The sequence below is a fragment of the Ranitomeya variabilis genome, chromosome 4 (genome assembly GCF_051348905.1).
Source record: "Ranitomeya variabilis isolate aRanVar5 chromosome 4, aRanVar5.hap1, whole genome shotgun sequence".
NCBI classification, from domain to species: Eukaryota; Metazoa; Chordata; class Amphibia; order Anura; family Dendrobatidae; genus Ranitomeya; species Ranitomeya variabilis.
In genome coordinates this window covers 606,230,127-606,252,749 of record NC_135235.1, presented here as the reverse complement: position 1 = coordinate 606,252,749, position 22,623 = coordinate 606,230,127, and the positions used below count along the sequence as shown (strand labels likewise).

The 22,623-nt window shown below is 43.9% G+C and overlaps 1 non-coding gene and 1 pseudogene across 1 annotated transcript; both read left to right on the top strand.

Moving 5' to 3' along the window:
• The first annotated feature begins 3,003 nt into the window (after positions 1–3,003).
• Positions 3,004–3,207, top strand: LOC143770722 (U2 spliceosomal RNA; annotated as a pseudogene).
• A 7,303-nt stretch (positions 3,208–10,510) lies between these two features.
• LOC143771334 (U2 spliceosomal RNA) lies at positions 10,511–10,700 on the top strand. The gene has a single exon (XR_013215084.1). It is a non-coding gene; the product is annotated as a U2 spliceosomal RNA (small nuclear RNA).
• The last annotated feature ends 11,923 nt before the right edge of the window (positions 10,701–22,623 follow it).

The following is a 22,623-nucleotide window of genomic DNA, read 5'->3' as shown; positions in this document are numbered from 1 at the left end:
TTAGAAAACTGGAGACCAATCACACTTTTAAATTGTGACCATAAAATAATGGATAAAATATGTTCAAATCGTCTAAAAGAAGTCATCAGCAAAGTTATCCATTCTAATCAAGTGTGTGGGGTGCCGGGGCGCAGTATGGCTACGTTCACATTTGCGGTCAGCGCCGCAGCGTCGGGCGCCGCAGCGGCGCCGCATGCGTCATGCGCCCCTATACTTAACATGGGGGCGCATGGACATGCGTTGTGCTGCGTTTTGCGCCGCATGGCCGCAAGCGTTGGACGCAAGAAACGCTTCAAGTTGCATTTTTTTTGCGTCCAACTTGCGGGCAAAAACGACGCATGCGGCGCAAAACGCAGCGTTTTAGCGTGCGTTTTGCCGCGTTTTTGTTTGCGTTGTGCGCTGCGGCGCCGACGCTGCGGCGCACAACGCAAATGTGAACGTAGCCTATATGGGACAATCTGAATTTAATAAAGGACTGTATTGAGGATGTGAAAGATAGAAAGGGGAAAACAGCGATTTTATCTATTGATTTTGAAAAAGCTTTTGACCGTGTATCACATTTTTATCTCTTTAAAGTATTAGAGAAAATAAGCATACCAGAAGGGTTTTTACTATCTCTTAAAGCTTTTTATAAGGATTGTACAAGTAAGATTTTAGTTAACGGTTTTAAGACACGACGTATTTTTACGGTCAGGGGTGAAACAGGGATGTCCTCTGTCCCCCCTGCTTTTTATCTGTGCACTGGAACCAATGTTATGTGCAATACGTCGAAATAAACAAATATGTGGTGTCCCTCTGCCAGGAGGCGGTGGTTTGGAGGCTAAGGTTGTGGGATACATGGATGACGAGGCAGTCTTATGTACGGATGCGCCATCACTTGTGACCACACTCCATCAAATACAATCCTTTTGTTTAGCTTCTGGTTTTAAAATTAATTTTAATAAGTGTAATATTTTAAATATTGGGGAGATGATTTTACGTGATGTGCCCATTAATGTGTCTGAATCCATTACCATTTTAGGTATATCATTCACTGAAAATAATGATGGTTTCAATAGTTGGGAAATAGTCACACAAAGAATAAATACAAAAATATGTATGTGAAATATGAGGAAACTCACAATGGAGGGTAAAGTTTTGATCTTAAAGATGGTGATTTTACCTCTGTTACTGTATCTTAGGGTACTGTCACACAGTGCAATTTTGATCGCTACGACGGCACGATTCGTGACGTTCTAGCGATATCGTTACGCAGTGTCTGACACTCTACTGCGATCAGGGACCCTGCTGAGAATCGTACGTCGTAGCAGATCGTTTGAAACTTTCTTTCGTCGCTGGATCTCCCGCTGTCATCGCTGGATCGTTGTGTGTGACAGCGATCCAGCGATGCGTTCGCTGGTATCCAGGGTAAACATCGGGTTACTAAGCGCAGGGCCGCGCTTAGTAACCCGATGTTTACCGTGGTTACCAGCGTAAAAGTAAAAAAAAAAAAAACGTACATGCTCACCATCTGATGTCCGTCAGGTCCCTTGCCGTCCGCTTCCCGCTCTAACTGTCTGCCGGCCAGAAAGTGAGAGCAGATCACAGCGGTGACGTCACCGCTGCGCTCTGCTCTCACTGTACGGCCGGATCTCAGTCAGAGCAGGAAGCAGACGGCAAGGGACCTGACGGACATCAGATGGTGAGCATGTACGGTTTTTTTTTTTTTACTTTTACGCTGGTAACCACGGTAAACATCGGGTTACTAAGCGCGGCCCTGCGCTTAGTAACCCGATGTTTACCCTGGTTACCCGGGGACTTCGGCATCGCTCCAGCGCCGTGATTGCAACGTGTGACCGCAGTCTACGACGCTGGAGCGATAATCATACGACGCTGCGACGTCACGAATCGTGCCGTCGTAGCGCTCAAAATTGCACTGTGTGACAGTACCCTTAAACATGGTTTTCCCCCCACCTGTTAATGTCTTAAAAAAGATAACCAAGACCTGTTTTACTTTTTTTTGGAATTCAAAAATGGAAAAGCTGAAAAGAGAAATTGTGATGAAATCAAAAGCAAAAGGTGGTAAAGATTTTCCAGATCTAAATAGGTTTCTTTTAATTCATCTATTCGTTTACTGTTTTAATGCCCTTTTTAAGAATCACCATTGGTCCTTTTTTATGCGTTTTAATGCAGGTTTTTTTATGAGAAAGTTTGGATGGTATAAAGTTAACATATCTGTTCCCCATGCTTTTAACTTGCCGAAGCATTACGAGATTTTAAGGAAAATAGTATCTGATTTTAATTTAGGGACTAAGAAAATAGAAGAATTAAAAAATAGTAAGAAATTAATTAAAGAAATACGTAAAAGTGAGGAAATATGTAATGTTGACAGATATGATGATGATGATTCTAAATCTATCTGGAAAGAGATTAATGATTCTTACCTTTCTAATGAACAGAGAGATCTGGCTTGGAGCTGCACGCACTGCTGTCTTCCTTGCCGGGCATTCCAATACAGGAGAGGATTTGTGATGTCAGCCATCTGCCCAAGAGCCGGATGCCAGGAAGAGGAAACGGTAGAACATCTTTTATGGACATGTAACTTTGCAAAGGATCTTTGGCGAAGACTGTTCCCCCCTACTGAGAAGAGTGGCAGACCTCATGGACTTAACATATAAAACGGTGTTGTACGGACTCATGGAATGCCCCACAATGGATCAGTGCACAATGGCTTGGAGGACAGTGAACTGCGCCAAGTCATCTCTCTGGAAAGCGCGAAATATTGCTATTTTTAAACAGGATGTTTTATCACTGAATGATGTTTTAGACTTATGTTTATGTGAAATGTACACTTATTATTTAATCAACAAAAAGAAGAATGTACATATTCCCAAAAAATGGCTTGTCGACCAATGGAACTTAATTATTTAAGGAAATCTTTGTAAAAGTTTCTTTAGTTTATATGGTTTGATATTTGTTGTTTTTTGCTTGTAATTTGTTAAAAGTTTTTTAATAAACGGTTTTATCCCCTTGTAAGGGATAGCCAAATAAAAAAAAAAAAAATAAATAAAAATCTGTTCTTATCAGTTTAATATCTGATACGTCCCCTATTTAGGGACCATATATTAAATGGATTTTTGGAACAGGGAGATGGAAGAAGAGCTTGCTCTGTCCACTCCACGCATTGACCCGTTATTGCAGTATCTCTCTGGGAACAGTGCACTCCTCTGATCCGGTTTCCAAAAACAGATTGAATTGAAATCAGCACAAAGTTGTCTTTTAACCCTTTATGTGAATTCTTTTCAGGGTCAAAGAAGCACATTTCAGATGCCAAATGTAGCATTTTGCTCGATTTCACTTGACCATTTGCAACATTTTGTGTGCCTTGCCTTGCTTTCACCTATGTATATCAAGCATTGTATTGCATTCAATATGCAATCAGTCAATCAGTCAATCAATTTGTCTTTACTGGTTGCTGCAACAGGTGTGTTAAGATATAGGCATCTATTAGGCCTTTCTTACAGTGTTGCAAATATACTGTGTCGTCTACAAAACTAGGCCCCTGCTGTCAGCACTTGCTATTTAAATTGAAGTATCCAATGAGTAGTTCTGCCATACATACTGCATTTGTGACCGCATGAATTCTTTTTTGAAACATTGTCTCCCTCTTGTGGACCACCGACTTTTCAATGCGGTGTATTATATGCATTTAAAAAAAATAAATAATAAGTAAAAATGGTGCAAGTGCTGATCTTGAATACGCTTGTCTTGTCCATCTACACCTGTGTGAGTATTCTAATGCTTTTGACCAACCAGGTGCGCTGCCTGCAGTAGACAGAATCTTAGCATGGAACATTCATGTGCTGTCACAATGGGGATGGAGGGTGTGGTCAAAGTAGGCGGAGTTATGCAGATTCAAAACGCGTCATGCACAGCTTGAACGAACACAGACACACAGACACACACACACACACACACACGCACACAGCAGAACTGTCATTGAGAAGGCCTCCAGAGTTTCTGAAAATGTCTTCCCTGCGGCAATCTTTTGCTCTGTCTCCACAATGGGTGTCGGTTGTAGGCCTTGGTGCGGCCCATGTGGCACAGCGTGTCCAGGATCGCTTCTCGGCCTTTTGGCTAAGATCTATCAGGTTTACCTGTGCGATCTGGTCGAGTTAGGTGCCCTCGGTACCCTCTCTCTTGGCCTGGGGGGGATCGTTCCTCTTCGGAGAGACTTCACCCCCTGCCTCTATTGGAAGAGAGGATTAGTCCGTGGGCAACGAGAAGGGATCCCCTAAAGGCTTGTGCCTTTTCTTTTTCTTACAGTCGGTGTGGATTTCCTTGTGGAGGATGCCGTCTTTGCTATCTTATGCATCGGGGGAATCCCGGATGAAGAATACCGTGAGGATTGAAGTTCGTGAAAGTGCTCGGAAGGAGAAGAACCTGTCTTTCATTTGCCATAAGATCTTGCTTGGAGTCTTGGAGTTCGAGAGGAGTGACATCTTCTGTTTCCAGGACAATGAATTTAAAGGAACCTACACCATCACCTTTAAGACCCAGGGATGCTGTCAACAACTGGTGCAAAAGGTAAATGAGAACTCTCACATGGATGAACTTGATGACTTAACCTTTTGTCTCCTATTTGCCTATGATGAAATCCCTGTGGTGGTTCACTTCCCCAATCCCTATGTGGACGTAGATGACATCGCCACCTACTTAAAGAGGTACTGTGATGAGCTACGATACCAAGGGGAAGTGATGAACGGAGTTGGTTTCTGGTGTGGGAAATGGAGGTTCTTGGTTCGCCTGAAGAGAGACCCCAGTGGTTTCGGTGGAATGTTACACCCCCATCAACTTTTGTTATCGGTAAGAGCAGGGGGTATCTGTTCTATCCTGGAATGCCAATGTCATGCAGGAACTGTGGAAAGATGGGACATACACAGGCATCCTGCAAAGACAGAAAGGTAGACCGCTGCAATAATTGTAGTGGTTATGGGCACCAAATGAAGGACTGTCCTTTGGACAGAATGTGCAATCTCTGTGGTGATAATGGACATGTGTTCTGGAACTGCCCCAATAGAGCAAAGACTTATGCCGAGGCTGCTGGGTCCTCTGTGGGGGCTGGGAGAGCCCAAGACCCCAGTACCTCCTCTCATGTTTTGCCTATTTGTCCTCTAGCCCCTTCTGAGGGGCGGGCTGTGGAGTCGGAGGTTCGGGAGTCGAGGCTGAGAGGTCCTGCCGCTCTTGCAGCAGAGGCCAAAACACCTGGTCATGTTCATGAGTCTGTTGGGTTGGAGCAGGGTGCCCCCAGTATGTTGGCACTGGGGGGCCCTGGCCCTGCTGCGAAGGCCCCAGACATTCCTCGGGAGTCGAGCCAGCAGAACGCTGTGTGTTTTTTTCTAGGTGGCATCGTGGAGGAGAGAGGTCACGTCGCAGTGGCTGAAGAGGATTGCACTAGTGACCTGCCTGAGCCTAGCAGGAAGAAGATTCGGGCAGAGATTATCACGGAGGTCAATCCAGAGTCGCCTGATGTCACCCTGGAAGAAGGAGAGTTGTGGTTGGGAAAGACGGTGTACCCAGTCTCGTCCTCAGACCCTAGTAACATTATTTCTTTTGACTCCCCATCACCCGGAATCCTGGAGGAGGTTATGGGTCAATATCCAGAAGAGGACGATATGATTACGGATGCTACTTTCCCACCGTGATTTAGATGCCATTTATAAGATGTGTCTCACTAAATGTGAGGTCTTTAAAGAGTCCTGTCCGCAGGGCTGCTCTTTTTCAATATCTAGAGACAGTAGATTTTGATATATGTCTATTGCAGGAATGTGGCCTACAGCATGCGACACGATATGAAGAACTAAAAAAGGACTGGAAGTTGGGCTCATCAGTATGGTCTGGCTCAAATATAAACAAAGCTGCTGGAGTAGGTTTGCTCTGTCATGGTAACAATATTGTCATTTCTTCCGTTACGGAGATTGAGCCAGGCAGGGCAATATTAGTACATGCACACATAAATGGCTTCAACTTCCGTATAATTAATGTGTATGTGTCTACTGATAAGCAGGAGCATATCCAATTATTTGAGTTATTACCTGTGTTTTGTGTTGGGTCTTCTCCTCTCCTGGTAGGTGGCGACTTTAATTGCCTCTGTGTGAACGAGCGCCGAGATGAAGGAGACCCGCTCCGTAAACTTGATAAATCTTGTTATATGCTCAAAAACATCCAGGCTGATTTTAAATTGTGCAATGCCTGGATGTCGCTTTCGCCGACGGACCCAGGATTTACATGGTCCGGTCAGGGAGTGGCCTCCAGGATCGATTTTATGTTTTTATCTATGGATTTTAAGCCGGTAACGTTTGATATTATGTCTAATTTATTTTCCGATCATAAACTTTTAAAATTACAGATTGAGTACCAAGGAGAGCAGAGAATAAATAAGGGGCTGTGGAATTTGGGGACGCATCTGCTGGAGGATCCTCAGATAAGGTAGATTTTTGTGTAGCCTTCCAAAAGTGGAGACAGCATAGACCTCCTTATATAAAGATGTTGTCTTGGTGGGAAAATATTAAAAATAAAATTGGGCTTTTCTTCATTGTGGCAGGTAGGAAGAAGGCAAGGCAGAAAAAATGTTTTAATTCTAATTTAAATACTGAACTGCAAACACTTTATAAATTTAAAGAAATAGGACTTGAAGTAGATGCTGATATTGCTAGCCTAAAGGCGCAGATACACACAGTCTTAGAGCAAAAGGGGAGAGAAATAATTTTTAATTCAAGAGTGCAGCAATTAGAAGAAGATGAAAAATGTACCCGCTTCTTTTTTTTAAAAGCAATGGAGAGAAAGGAGATAATTACCTGCCTTGATGGAGAGTCCACTATAGAAGGGATGAAAAAAGTGGCAACTGATTTTTACCAACTTCTTTTTAGTGAGAAAAGCATAGATCTTTCTTTTTTACGTGATACTCTTAATATTTTAGATGTCAAGCTTTGTCAGTCAGATCAGGATTTTTTAGCTCGGGATTTTAGCCTAGAAGAACTTTTTAGTGTTTTTAAGAGTTTTTCAAGAGGCAAAGCCCCAGGTGCGGATGGTCTTCCTGTAGAATTTTATCTGACTTTCTTGGATATTTTAAAAGATGATCTTTTAGAAGTTTTTAAAGAAGTGCTTGTGTGTGAACAGTTGCCGAAGGGATGGAGGAGGGGAATAGTGTCCATGATTTTTAAGAAAAAAGGGACCCGTGAGGACCTCGCAAATTGGAGGCCTATAACCCTACTTAATGTGGACTATAAAGTGTTTGCTAAAATTATTGCATGCCGACTTAAAACAGTAATTGACAAGTTGATACAACCTGAACAAGTGTGTAGTGTGCCAGGAAGAAGTATTACTGAAGTTTTAAATGTTATTAGAGACACAATATGGTATTCTAAAGACCGTGGTCAAAATGTATCCCTGTTGGCGCTGGACTTTGAGAAGGCGTTCGACAGGGTATCGCATAAATATCTTTTTAGTGTTTTAAAGAAGATGGCGATCCCAGATTTTATTGTGTCTCGTATTATGGTTTTATACAAGAAGTCATTTTGTCAAATCTCTGTGAATGGTTTTTTAACAGGTGAGATACCGCTGGAATCCGGAGTGAAGCAAGGGTGCCCGCTCTCCCCAATCTTGTTTATTTGTGCAATGGAGCCTTTATTATGCCAGAAAGATAAAGTAATTCGAGGGGTCCCTGTTCCTGGTGGAGGAGGGGTTCAAATTAAAGTCTTTGGGTACATGGATGATGTCACCGCCATCTGCACGGTCCCTGCTTCTCTCCGGAGGGTGGTGAGGTGTACCAGTTTTTTTAGTCAGGCCTCGGGTTTTAAGTTGAATTTTAATAAAACTGAGTGTTTGATAACTGGTACTTGGGATGTTGACCTGCCAGCGGTCAAAATGAAGCAGGATAATGTAAAAATTATAGGTATCACTTTTAATAAAGAAAATGATGGGAGTGAAAGTTGGGAAGAGGTACAAGGGAAAATGGTGAAGAAATTATCTTTCTGGAACTTGCGGAGTTTGTCAATCGAAGGGAAAGTTTTAATTATCAAGTCCATTTTATTGCCAATGATTTTATATGTTGCAATGGTGTACCCTCCCTCTGATTTAATGCTTAAAAAACTGACCTGTTGTATTTTTATGTTTATTTGGGGCTCAAAGATGGAGAAATTAAAGCGCACAGAAATGTATAAGAGATATCAAAATGGTGGTAAAGATGTCCCAGATTTGACCATGTTTTTATACATAAATTTTTTCTGTTTCTGTTTTAAGCTTTTTAATTCAAATAGTGTTTTTAGTCAGTTTTTAAAGTATACTTGTGGTTATGTTTTTAGGAGATGGCTTCGGCCGTCTCTATCCTCGCCTGTTTTATTATGCCCACCTAAGCACCTTAGTATTTTAGAGAAAGTATGCAGGAAATATAATTGAAAGGAATTGGACTCAGACCTTTTAAAGGATCGCAGGAGATTTATGGCTCATCTAAGGAGAGAAGGAGTGTCGGAGGTAATCAACTTCTCTTGGAACAGATCCAAGCACGTCTGGAGAAACGTGTATGGGAAATTTCTTGCAAATGTTCATAAAGATCTTGCCTGGATGACCGTCCACCAGTGCCTCCCCACTAGAGACTTCCAGCACTGAAGGGGCCTGGTGGCACGAGCAAAATGTCCAAGGGACTCATGTGCGAGCTGTGAGACTGTGCTACACCTGTTCTGGGACTGCTGCTATGCTCAAGAACTGTGGAAAAAGTTAGGGGTGCTTTTAAAATGGGTTTGTGGGTTGAGGGATTTTAATCATGAGTATGTTTTATATGGACTTTTTAATTGCCCCACCTTGCATCAAAACAAGATATGTTGGTGCATAATAAATACATTTTATTGTTTAAACGTAATTTTATTTCCATAAATGATTGCATCAGAATAATTTTTAGTGAAATGTATATTTATTATTTAAAAGATGTCAAAGATGCGGGTAGACAGGAGGCAAATCAGAGATGGAATTTTTATATGTGGAACACTATTTTGTACTGAGTGATTTGTTTTTTTTTCTGGAATGGTTTTAATGCTCATTGTAAATAATGTTATGTCATGTTCTTGGTTTATGACTTAATAAATATGTTGAAACCTGATCTAGCGGTTGCTGTGCTTGGTCTGGCCTAAGGTGTCTCGGGTACCCGTTCTCTCGGCTTTGGGGGATTGCCTTTATCACAGAGGGCTTCACCCCCTTGCAGCTATAGGGAGACGGCTTAGTCCCGAGACAATGAGAGGCGATCACCCACCTGGCACTAACTTGCTGAAGGTTTCCTGATTGTGTTTGGAGCTTTTCACAATGGAAGCAATTCCAGAATATGCTCGAGTGCGGAATGCTATCCGTTGTTATGGACGAGTCGGTGCGCATGGAGAAAGGATTAAGATTTCTCATTATGGAGCTTCTTCTTGGTCTCTTCAAAATTCCTAAAGAAAAGGTACTTACGGTGATGAAGTACCCCAAGAAAGGATACTATGATGTTACTCTGATAGATGATAAAGCCTACTTTGATTTTGCGGTATATTATGAAAAGGGTAAAAGAGATCCTCTGTTGACTGGAGTGAGTGTTATACCTCACTTCAAAAGATGTGACAAATTGATTATAGTTAAAATGTACTCTGGTTTAGTGGAAGAGGAAGACATTATGACATTCTTAAGTATGTATTGCAAGAATGTTAAAAGTGAAGGGAAAATTCTTAATGAATTTGGCTTTTGGACTGGGAAAAGGAAATTTATGTGTCAGATGAAGAAAGATCCGGAAAAACCTGGTGAACTTTTATTACCACCAGCAAGATTTAAGCTTGGGAATGTGACCGGAGACTTATTTTTTCCCGAAATGAGAACTTTTTGCAGGAATTGTAAAGAATATGGTCATGAAAGAAGTAATTGTGAGAAAACAATATGCTCTAAGTGTGGCGAACAAGGTCATGTTTTTTCAGAATGTATGAAAGAAAAATTATGCAACTTATGTAGAATGCCTGGGCATGTGTTCCAGGACTGTCCTAAAAGGAGAAAAGAAGAAAAGAAACAGCAAACCCCTGTGAGTGAGAGTAAAGGGGAAGAACTGAACCCTAAAGTTAAAGGAACTCCAAGAAAGGTTGAGATGCCTCGGCCACCTGAAAAGGTAATTCCTGCAAAGGAAGAACCTGACGTAGAGGGAATGGAAGCAGCAAGTGGAGATTATGAGTATTTCAAAAGTAAGGTCCTTACAAATATGTCGGTAAATTTCAATGGGTTTGCGGATACGTATAAGCTACCCAGATAGTTAATTGATAAAATCAAGACTGAAAAGGGACGTATATCCAAAGAAGAGATGGCTATTATTATTGAGCATGCAAAGAAGGGAGGAATGTGTTAATTTTGTTGTTTATCTCTATGTACATGTATTTGAATGTTCTTTTTTTTAATTAGCTTAATAAATTCAAATATGGCTGCAACATGATGAATGACGTTCGACTTGGTGAGTAATTTTAACCATGTCGCGTCTAATTCTGATGCAGCCAAGAAAAAAAAAATCTGTTCTTATCAGTTTAATATCTGATACGTCCCCTATTTGGGGACCATATATTAAATGGATTTTTGGAACAGGGAGATGGAAGAAGAGCTTGCTCTGTCCACTCCACGCATTGACCTGTTATTGCAGTATCTCCGGGAACAGTGCACTCCTTCTCTGATCCGGTTTCTAAAAACAGATTGAATTGAAATCACTGCAAGTTGTCTTTTAACCCTTTATGTGAATTGATTTCAGGGTCAAAGAAGCACATTTCTCATGCCAAATGTAGCATTTTGTTCGATTTCTCTTGACCAGTTGCAACATTTTCTGTGCCTTGCCTGGCCTTGCTTTCACCTATGTATGTCAAACATTGCATTGCATTCAGTATGCAATCAATCAATTTGTCTTGACTGGTTGATGCAACAGGTGTGCTAAGATGTAGGCCTGTATTAGGCCTTTGTAACAGTGTTGCAAATATACTGTGCCATCTACAAAATTAGGCCCCTGCTGTCAGTACTTGGTGGCATTTCAATTGAAGTATCCAATGAGTAGTTCTGCCATACATACTGCATTTGTGACCGCATGAATTCTTTTTTGAAACATTGTCTCCCTCTTGTGGACCACAATGCGGTGTATTATATGCATTAAAAAAAAAAAAATGGTGCCTGTGCTGATCTTGAATATGCTTTTCTTGTCCATCTACACCTGTGTGAGTATTCTAATGCTTTTGACCAACCAGGTGCGCTGCCTGCAGTAGATAGAATCTTAGCACGGAACATTCATGTGCACTCACAATGGGGCTGGAGGGTGTGGTCAAAGTAGGCGGAGTTATGCAGATTCAAAACGCGTCGTGCACAGCTTGAAGAAACACACACACACACATTGACAGCAGAACTGTCATTGAGAAGGCCTCCAGAGTTTCTGAAAATGTCTTCCCTGCGGCAATCATTTGCTCTGTCTCCACAATGGGTGTCGGTTGTAGGCCTTGGTGCGGCCCACGTGGCACAGCGTATCCAGGATCGAGTATCGGCCTTTTGGCTAAGATCAAGTGTAGGATTTTTCTTGCATTTGGTCGAAGTTCTTTAGGTGCCTGGGGTACCCCGCCTCTCGGCCTTGGGTGTGGGTCCCACTCTTGTAGTGGGATCCAATCCCTTGTCGCTATTGGGAGGTGGGCTTGGTCCCTAGGCAACGAGTTGCGATCGCCCTATAGCCATGGATTCCGATCCTGGCGATGTTCCAGCCTATGCCCTTTTAAAGCATACGCTTCGGATCTTTTTTGAAAAAGGTGGAGGAGATGGCCGTGGACTGAAATTTGTGGTTGGCAATGTTCTTGAGAAGACTCTTTCAGTCCGGAAACACGAAATCCTGGCCATCCAGGACTATCCGAGACGTGGTGTCTACGATGTTACTGTCACCGGAGAAGGTATCCACCAGCATGTTTGCGACCAGGTCATCTCCCCTGATGCGATTATCCGGAAAAACCCTGACATAAAAGGGGTTAGATTTGCCATCCATGATTTGGAAAAGACCAGGCTCTTAATTGTTAAAATTTATTCACCCCATATGCAAGTGTTGTGAATTCAGCTCTTGGGCTCCCTCCGGTGGTTGTTGGTGGTAGTGCAGTTGGCTCTGGGTTGTAATCTGGGGCAGGTGTTTCTGCTGATTGCAGCTCTGTTAGGTATTTAGGTGTGCAGGATCCATGATTCCCTGCCAGTTGTCCATTGTACTTGGAGGTGTTACATCTCTGTCTGGTTCCTCCTGCTCTGCTGTCAATCCAGCTAAAGATAAGTTCTGATTTTTGTCTCTGTTGCACACATGCTGTGTGCTTTACAGTTCAGTTCAATTCATTGTGTTTTTGTCCAGCTTTGACTGAGTTAGGATATTTTTCAGTCATGTTGGATTCTCAGGAGATGCAGATGTACATCCCATGTCTTTAGTTAGATGTGGTGTTTTTATTCTCTGCTGTGGATTTTTGTAGGGTTTTAATACTGACCGCTTAGTACTCTGTCCTATCCTATTCTATTTAGCTAGAGGTGCCTCTTTTGCGAAATCCTGTCTACTGCCTGTGTGTGTCTTTTACTCTTATATTCACAGTCAATATTTGTGGGGGGCTGCCTATCCTTTGGGGTTTCTGCTCTGAGGCAAGATAGAATTCCCATTTCCATCTTTAGGGGTATTTAGTCCTCCGGCTGTGTCGAGGTGTCTAGGATGTGTTAGGTACACCCCACGGCTACTTCTAGTTGCGGTGTTAGTTTAGGGTTGTGGTCAGTATAGGTTCCACTTACTCCAGAGAACGTCTCATGCTACTCCAGGGTCACCGGATCATAACATGCAAGAGAGCGAAATCGGAAGATACTTGTTGGGTTTCTTTAAAAAAGTGAATTGTTTAGGAAAGGTTTTGAATGAATGCAGCATTTGGACCTCCAAATGGAGATACGTTGTAACCTGTGTGAAAAATGCCTCAAAACCTGGAGGAGTAGATTTACCACCAGCTCATTTTAAAATTGGCAAAACGAATGGCGACCTCTATTTTAATGGCATGCCTTCCTTCTGCAGGAAATGTAAGCTATATGGGCATTCAAATTGTGACCCTACGTGTGCAAATTGTGGAAGCCAGGAACATAGAACTGAGCATTGCCAGACAGAGTATGTGTACAAATTGTCTTGCCAAAGATCATTCTTTTTCCTTTTGTCCTAACAGAAACAATACAAAAGGAGCGCAACCTGAGAAGGAACAGCCTCCGGCTCCCCACCAACCCTCGGCTGGTTCTGCTGTCCCTGAGACAAAGGAGGGTGAGGAGGAGTCGATGGACGAGTCAAATGAGGTACCTGGTACAGGTGAGGATGCCTTTACTGAAGTGAGGAACGAGAAAGCGAGACGCAGGAGGGAACGGCAGAAGGAGAGCAGGCAGCAAGGAGACCCCGCAGAGGGTACAGCTGCTTCTGCCAAAAGCCAACCCTCGTCTCTGCGATCTTCCGGGACGGCTCAAGGGCACATAAAACTGGACGTAAAAAGGCGGAAAGTCCAGGAGAAAACAGGTGGTGTATCAAGGGAAGTACCCCCACAGGAACCCCCTGATGTAGGTGGGAAACCCGACGAGAAGCCCATGGAGGAGCAGGAGACCCCACCCTCTTCAGAGATGGAGAGGGGGACTGGGGTGACTGCCTCAGTCATGCCTGTAACTCCAGTCAGAGGACAGCCGGCCTCTGAGCTCGATCTGACCCCTCCGATCGGTTCCCCCAAGGGGGGGCCAGTGGGAGATCAGGAGCAGGGATGGGTGCCGGCTTACCTGGCATCAATGAAAAATGAGCTCGTCCCGGGTAGTGTAATGCCATTCGAAGCTCTGTCTGATGGAGAGTCCTCCGTGGTCTCTTCCCTCATGACCGTCGAAGACGAGACCGAACCCTCCGATGAGGACACTTAACCAGCTGAGGTAAGAGTTTTTGAATTCTGTATCTCTTATTTTCTCTTATGGCGGGGATTTCCGGAATTTCCCTCAATGCTAGAGGGATTAAAACAAAACCCAGGAGATTGGCGCTCTGAGTTTTTGTACACCTTGTCTGCATCAGTCTTTTTCTTACAGGAATGCAATATTCCACATTCCTTAAATTAAAACAAGTATAAAACAGATTGGACACACGGACCCTCAGTATGGTCAGGATCAAACGAATCCAGGTCAGCAGGGGTCGCCATTCTTTTTAAAGGTAATGTTTTTATTGACTCTGTTCAGGAGGTTTTACCAGGCAGGATTTTATTGGTTAAAGCTTTTATTGATGGTTTTAAATGGCAGTTTTTAAATTTTTATGGATCTACTGAGAAAAATGAAAGAGCAAAAATGTTAGAAATGTTACCCCTTTTTATTAATGACGCTGATCCTCTTATTTTAGCAGGTGATTTTAATTGTATTATGGGTGGGGAGAAAAGATTCTCCAATGCGGTGAACAGAAACTATGACAAAACCTCTTTTATGCTCAGAAATGTTGTGCAGGATTTTAAACTTACCGATTGTTTTAAGGAATGCAATATGAATCTCCCTGCGGAAGAGTGGGTAACCTGGAGCAATGTGAACTGCAGCTCCAGAATTGATTTTATTTTTTGTTCTAACTCCATACTGCCTTTTAATTGCGAGCTTTTAACCAATGTTTTCTCAGACCACAAACTTTTACTTTTTAATGTTAAATATGATGATTTTAAGAAAAAAGGTAAAAGTGCCTGGAAGCTAAATATCTTTCTTTTAGATGATCCAGAAATTTTAACTGTTTTTAAGGAATTTTATACAAATTGCAAACAAATTAGAAATCCCCATACCCCTATTAGTAGGTGGTGGGAAAAAATGATGAAAAATATTAAAGATTTCTTTATTAAAGCTGGAATACAAAAAGCTAAAGAAAAGAGAGATATTTACAACCTCCTAAATACCCGACTGCAAACGCTCTTTAAACTACGGGAACACGACATAGATGTGGATAAAGATATTATCAATCTTAAAACTGAAATATCAAGATGCTTGGAACAAAGGGGGAAGCAATTAATCTTTTACTCTAAAGCCAAGCATGTAGAAGAAAATGAAACCTGCTCTCGTTATTTATTTAAAAATATGGTAGGAAAATTATTAATTCTTTGGAGGGAGAAAATGAAATAGAGGGAATTTTAAATAAAGTCCACCAATTTTATGCCGACCTTTTTAATACAAAAATTATAGACAGTAGTTTTATGGAAAGCTCTATGGAGGAAATCACAACCATTTTAGACCCAGTGTCACAAAATTTCTTATTGCAGGATCTGAGCAAGGAAGAGGTGGCTGAAACAGTTAAAAGTTTTAAAACAGGGAAAGTCCCTGGGCCAGACGGTATTCCTATAGAATTTTATTCCACATTTTATGAGCTTTTACAAAAAGATCTTTTAAATATTTTATGTGAGGTTTTTAATACAAAAACTCTCCCCACCTCTTGGAAAAAGGGTGAGGTCTCCCTTATACATAAGAAAGGGGACAAATCGGACATAAAAAATTGGAGACCAATAACCCTTTTAAATTGTGACTAGGGTTGAGCGACTTTCATTTTTTTAAGATCGAGTCGGGTTTTGCGAAACCCGACTTTGTCCAGAGTCGAGTCGAGTGCAGTCGGCTGATTATCGCTAAAAGTCGGGGATCGACCGAAACACGAAACCCAATGCAAGTCAATGGGGAAGCATAGTCGGCAGTGAGTGGAGGCCAGGAAAACACCTACAGTGCCCATTTTAATGCCAAAAACATCCATTCTTGTTTCTGAAGCTTGTCAATCTTAATTAACTTTATAATAATAGTTGGGCATTGGAAATTGGGGGTCATTTGGCAAAAGTTGTGGGGGGTAGGGCTGGTTCAAGGTTTTAGTGGGCCCAGGAAACGTGGACTATGTCATGGCGGTGGAGCAGTGAGAGGTAAGTATGTCAAGTTTGCAAGTGCTGTGATCCTAAGCAAGCAGGGGGGGGCCCACTCGTTGGCATTGGCACTGGCACAGGGCCCCTCAAAGTACAGCGGTGTGTTTGCACGGTGGGGGCGGCTCCCACCAGCAGCGACACTTTTGCGTACTCTGAGGGGCCCTGTGCCAGTGACGTCGCCAGCGAGTATGCCCCCCACCTGATGAAGGAACCTGTACTTTCATCTGCACCTTCCTCTTTGTCCCTGTGTAAGGTGGTATAACATGCGGGAAGGGGAACCTTACTTTCAGCAGGGTCAGATTCTGGCTGTGTAGAGTGCAAGGGGAATGTAGTGGTCTAGGTCAATGTACCAGCAGACTCATCTAGCAGTGGCTGGGCAATGGGCAGGATGAGGAGGAAACACAGATATAGGGCCAAAGAATAAAGTAGGCTAAATGCAGTTCAAAATTGGTAACAGGACTAAACAGGCGGCATTGCTTTGTTCAGTGGAGTAGCAAACCCAGGAGCAGCAGACACTGTTTTAAGGGCCCAACCACACTAGTAGGCCAAATGCAGTTTAATATCTGCTACTATAGGCCAAAAGCCTAAAGACTGAAGCTCAGCTTTATACAGTGGAGGACAACACCATGGAGCGGCAGAAAACGTTAGTAAGCCCTAACCACCAATTTTTTGTTAAAAAAGCACTTAATGAGAGCCAGAAGGTTGAAGCTCAGACAAGGCAACCTGGAGGAGAACACCAAGGAGGAGGAGAACACTCAGGAGGAGGACAACACCAGGGAGCGGCAGACACCGTTAGTAGGCCCTAACCACCAATTTTTTAAAAAACAGCACTTAATGAGAGCCAGAAGGTTGAAGCTCAGCTTTATACAGTTGAGGACAAACACCAGGGAGCGGCAGACACCGTTAGTAGGCCCTAACCACCAATTTTTTAAAAAACAGCACTTAATGAGAGCCAGAAGGTTGAAGCTCAGCTTTATACAGTTGAGGACAAACACCAGGGAGCGGCAGACACTGTTAGTAGGCCCTAACCACCAATTTTTTAAAAAACAGCACTTAATGAGAGCCAGAAGGTTGAAGCTCAGCTTTATACAGTTGAGGACAAACACCAGGGAGCGGCAGACACCGTTAGTAGGCCGTAACCAAAGTTGAAGGCCAAATGCAGTTTAATATCTGATACTATAGGCCAAAAGCCAGAAGGTTGAAGCTCAGCTTTATACAGTTGAGGACAAACACCAGGGAGCGGCAGACAGAGTTATTAGGTCCCAACCACCAATTTTTTTAAAAAAAGCACTTAAGGAGAGCCAGAAGGTTGAAGAGCAGCTTTATACAGTTGAGGACAAACACCAGGGAGCGGCAGACACCGTTAGTAGGCCGCAACCAAAGTTGAAGGCCAAATGCTGTTTAATATCTGATACTATAGGCCGAAAGCCAGAAGGTTGAAGCTCAGCTTTATACAGTTGAGGACAAACAACAGTGAGCGGCAAACAGAGGTATTAGGCCCCAAACACCAATTTTGTTTTTAAAAAAGCACTTAAGAGCCAGAAGGTTAAAGCTCAGATTTAGACAGTGGAGGACAATTTGAATTAGGGACTGCAGACAGACTTAGTAGGCTGTCCCCTGTGGACCATGCATCCACCACATTAACCCATTGCGCCGTAATGGACACGTAACCTTCCGTGGCCATGCCTACAGGTCCATGCGTCTGTTGTCAGGTGCACCTTTTGTACTCACAGATTGCCAGAGTGCATGGACAATGTGGTCTTTTACATGCTGGTGGAGGGTTGGGATGGCTTTTCTCGCAAAAGAAGTGTCGACTGGTTAGCTTGTAGCGTGGTACAGCGTAGTCCATCATGGCTTTATTAATATTAAATAAAATATATAAATAGGCTCTATGAACTTTTAAATCGGTTACATGGATACACAGGCAGCATTGTGGTCAGTGGAGGAGTATTGCAAGGAGGGACCGCTGACAGGCTAATGAAGGCCCGCAGACAGGCTAATGAAGGCCTAAAATAACAAAAAATAGGCTCAAGGCAGTTTTAAATCGGTTACATGGATACACAGGCAGCATTGTGGTCAGTGGAGGAGTATTGCAAAGAGGGACCGCAGACAGGCTAACAAAGGCCTAAAATAACAAAAAATAGGCTCAAGGCATTTTTAAATCGGTTACATGGATACACAGGCAGCATTGTGGTCAGTGGAGGAGTATTGCAAGGAGGGACCGCAGACAGGCTAATGAAGGCCCGCAGACAGGCTAATGAAGGCCTAAAATAACAAAAAATAGGCTCATGGCAGTTTTAAATAGGTTACATGGATACACAGGCAGCATTGTGGTCAGTGGAGGAGTATTGCAAGGAGGGACCGCAGACAGGCTAATGAAGGCCCGCAGACAGGCTAACGAAGGCCTAAAATAACAAAAAATAGGCTCAAGGAAGTTTTAAATCGGTTACATGGATACACAGGCAGCATTGTGGTCAGTGGAGGAGTATTGCAAAGAGGGACCGCAGACAGGCTAACAAAGGCCTAAAATAACAAAAAATAGGCTCAAGGCAGTTTTAAATCGGTTACATGGATACACAGGCAGCATTGTGGTCAGTGGAGGAGTATTGCAAGGAGGGACCGCAGACAGGCTAATGAAGGCCCGCAGACAGGCTAATGAAGGCCTAAAATAACAAAAAATAGGCTCATGGCAGTTTTAAATAGGTTACATGGATACACAGGCAGCATTGTGGTCAGTGGAGGAGTATTGCAAGGAGGGACCGCAGACAGGCTAATGAAGGCCCGCAGACAGGCTAATGAAGGCCTAAAATAAAAAATAGGCTCAAGGCAGTTTTAGATCGGTTACATGGATACACAGGCAGCATTGTGGTCAGTGGAGGAGTATTGCAAGGAGGGACCACAGACAGGCTAACGAAGGCCTAAAATAACAAAAAATAGGCTCAAGGCAGTTTTAAATCGGTTACATGGATACACAGGCAGCATTGTGGTCAGTGGAGGAGGATTGCAAGGAGTGTCTGACACAGTTAGTACTCGCAAAAAATAAATAGATGTTAATGTCTCGCAAAACAACAAAAAAAAAAAAAAAGTGTGGCATACTTAGGTACAGGGGTGGGCTCATCTGCTGAGTTTCTGACAAAGTAATTTGGCAGTAAGTATTTACTGGTGTCAATATAGGACACTGACCCAGACTACTTTAACTAGCATCATAGATGTCAACAAATTGGTATTGTCAGTGCCAGGCATTGAATGATGTCAGCGCATAGACTAAACATTGGTGGAGCTGTGCGAGATAATTTTGCACGTGGTAGAGCACAGTTTGAGCTGGGGGGAGGGAACTCTCTTGTGGCCGGCGGTACCGTCCCAGGGCCCCTCATGTTACAATGGTGTGTGTTGTGAACTCCGTTTTCAGGCTCCCTCTTGTGGTCACAGATGGTATTGTGTGACTTTGGTTTTTTGGCTCCCCCTGGTGGTTTGGTTTATTATCCTGCGGGTCTGCTGGATCAGCTGTCTCGTTATTCACCAGGGAGGCTCCTATTTAGCTCTGCTTCACTTCCACTTGTTGCCGGCTGTCAATGTATTCAGTGCTATTCTGATTACTCCTGATTATCTCGTTTTCTGCCTCTTCAGGATAAGCTAAGTTCTGTTTGAATATTTTTTGCTCATCTGCCTGCAATATGATTTCTGTGTATGATGAGTCTAGTCCAGCTTGCTAATATGTGATTTCTTTTTGCTGGTAAGCTCTGGGGTATGGAGTTGCTTCCCCCGCACCGTTAGTTGGTGCGGGGACTCGAGCAATCTCTGCGTGGATATTTTGAATAGGGTTTTTTATTGACCGCACAGTTTCCTTCTTATTTTCTGCTATCTAGTATTAGCGGGCCTCATTTGCTAAATCTGATTTCATCTCTGCGTTTGTGCTTTCCCCTTAACTCACCGTTAATATTTGTGGGGGGCTATTCTATATCTTTGGGGTCTTCCACTGAGGCAAGTGAGGACTTACTTTCCCTCCAGGAATAGTCAGTTTCTCAGGCCGTGACGAGACGTCTAGAATTTTTAGGTAACGTTCCACGGCTGCCTATAGTTGTTTGCGGATAGGATCAGGTTGCGGTCAATCTAGTTACCACTTCCCCAGAGCTAGTAGTCTGTTCAGTTACTTAGCTAGTCCGACCTGCGATCCTTGCCACTAGGATCATAACAGGTGTGTCTGACGTTGGGTGCGCACCACCACTGCCAGAGACACTTCATTGTACTATGAGGGACCCAGTGGCAGTGCCGTTGACCAAAAGCGGGCACACCCACCTCTTCAGACAAACAGCACTGTAACGGGTGCTTGCGCCAAGTGGCGAGACCACGGCCCCGTGGGGGGAATTTTCCCCATTGAGGGAGGTGTAAACATGTCGTATGCTGGACAAACAGCTGCTGCAAATTAAGAGATTGGAACACTCAGTAAGACCAGTCCACAAGCAAGACCTTTTTATAGGAAAGCTAGGTGTCAGCTGGGAAAGGTGGGGCAAAATAATTTGAAATCCAGGAGTGGTTCATTTTAATGAAGGTGAGATCATCCACATTTTGGGTAGCCAGACGAGTCCTTTTTTCGGTTAATATTGAACCAGCAGCACTGAATACTCTTTCTGATAGCACACTAGCTGCTGGGAAAGCAAGCTCCTGCAATGCATATTCTGCCAATTCAGGCCAGGTGTCTAATTTGGATGCCCAGTAATCAAATGGGAATGACGGTTGAGGGAGAACATCGATAAGGGATGAAAAATAGTTAGTAACCATACTGGACAAATGTTGTCTCCTGTCACTTTGAATAGATGCTGCAGTACCTGTCCTGTCTGCGGTCATTGCGAAATCACTCCACAACCTGGTCACAAAACCCCTCTGTCCAACGCCACTTCTGATCTGTGCACCTCTAACACCTCTGCCCTGTAGCTCCCTGCAGCTCGTGTGAGAACCATCACCGGCGCTGTGTGCTCGGAATGCCTGAATCAAACGGTCTACAAGAGTAGCTTGTTTGGTTGCTAATATTTGTTCGAGGTTCTCATGTGGCATAATATTTTGCAATTTGCCTTTATAGTGAGGGTCAAGGATGCAGGCCAACCAGTAATCGTCATCGCTCATCATTTTAATAATGCGTGGGTCCCTTTTGAGGATACGTAAGGCATAATCCGCCATGTGGGCCAAAGTTCCAGTTGTCAAATCTGCGGTTGTGCTGGTTTGAGGGGCAGTTACAGGCAAATCTACGCCACTTGTCTCCCTTAAAAAAACAGAACCCGGCCTTGCAACGCCACTAATTTCTGTTGGCCCAGGAGAAGCTTCCTCATTAAAAAAGTACTCATCCCCATCATCCTCCTCGTCCTCCTCCTCCTCTTCGCCCGCTACCGCGTCCTCTCCACGGCCCTGACCAGACAATGGCTGACCGTCATCAAGGCTTTCCTCTTCCTCGGCTGCAGACGCCTGCTCCTTTATGTGCGTCAAACTTTGCATCAGCAGACGCATTAGGGGTATGCTCATGCTTATTATGGCATTGTCTGCACTAACCAGCCGTGTGCATTCCTCAAAACACTGAAGGACTTGACACAGGTCTTGTAGCTTCGACCACTGCACACCTGACAACTCCATGTCTGCCATCCAACTGCCTGCCCGTGTATCCTCCCACAAATACATAACAGCACGCCTCTGTTCGCACACTCTCTGAAGCATGTGCAGTGTGGAGTTCCACCTTGTTGCAACGTCGATGATTAGGCGATGCTGAGGAAGGTTCAAAGAACGCTGATAGTTCTGCATACGGCTGGAGTGTACGGGCGAACGGCGGATATGCGAGCAAAGTCTACGCACTTTGAGGAGCAGGTCGGGTAACCCCGGATAACTTTTCAGGAAGCACTGCACCACCAGGTTTAAGGTGTGAGCCAGGCAAGGAATGTGTTTCAGTTGGGAAAGGGCTATGGCAGCCATGAAATTCCTTCCGTTATCACTCACTACCTTGCCTGCCTCAAGATGTACAGTGCCCAGCCATGACTGAGTTTCTTTCTGCAAGAACTCGGACAGAACTTCCGCAGTGTGTCTGTTGTCGCCCAAACACTTCATTGCCAATACAGCCTGCTGACGCTTGCCACTAGCTGTCCCATAATGGCACACCTGATGTGCAACAGTGGCAGCTGCGGATGGAGTGGATGTGCGACTGCGGTCTGTGGACGAGCTCTCGCTTCTGCAGGAGGAGGAGGAAGAGAAGGAGGGGGGGGCGAATACCTACAGCCAACTCTTTCCTTGACCGTGGGCTAGGCAGAACTGTCCCAATATTGCTGTCCCCTGTGGACCCTGCATCCACCACATTCACCCAGTGTGCCGTGATGGACACGTAACGTCCCTGGCCATGCCTACTGGTCCATGCATCTGGTGTCAGGTGCACCTTTGTAGTCACAGACTGCCTGAGTGCATGGATGATGCGGTCTTTAACATGCTGTTGGAGGGCTGGGATGGCTTTTCTAGAAAAGAAGTGCCGACTGGGTAGCTCGTAGCATGGTACAGCGTAGTCTATCAGTGCTTTGAAAGCTTCGCTTTCAACTAACTGGTAGGGCATCATCTCTAATGAGATTAGTCTAGCAATGTGGGCGTTCAAACCCTGTGTACGCGGATGCGAGGATGAGTACTTCCTTTTCCTAACAAGAGTCTCATGTAG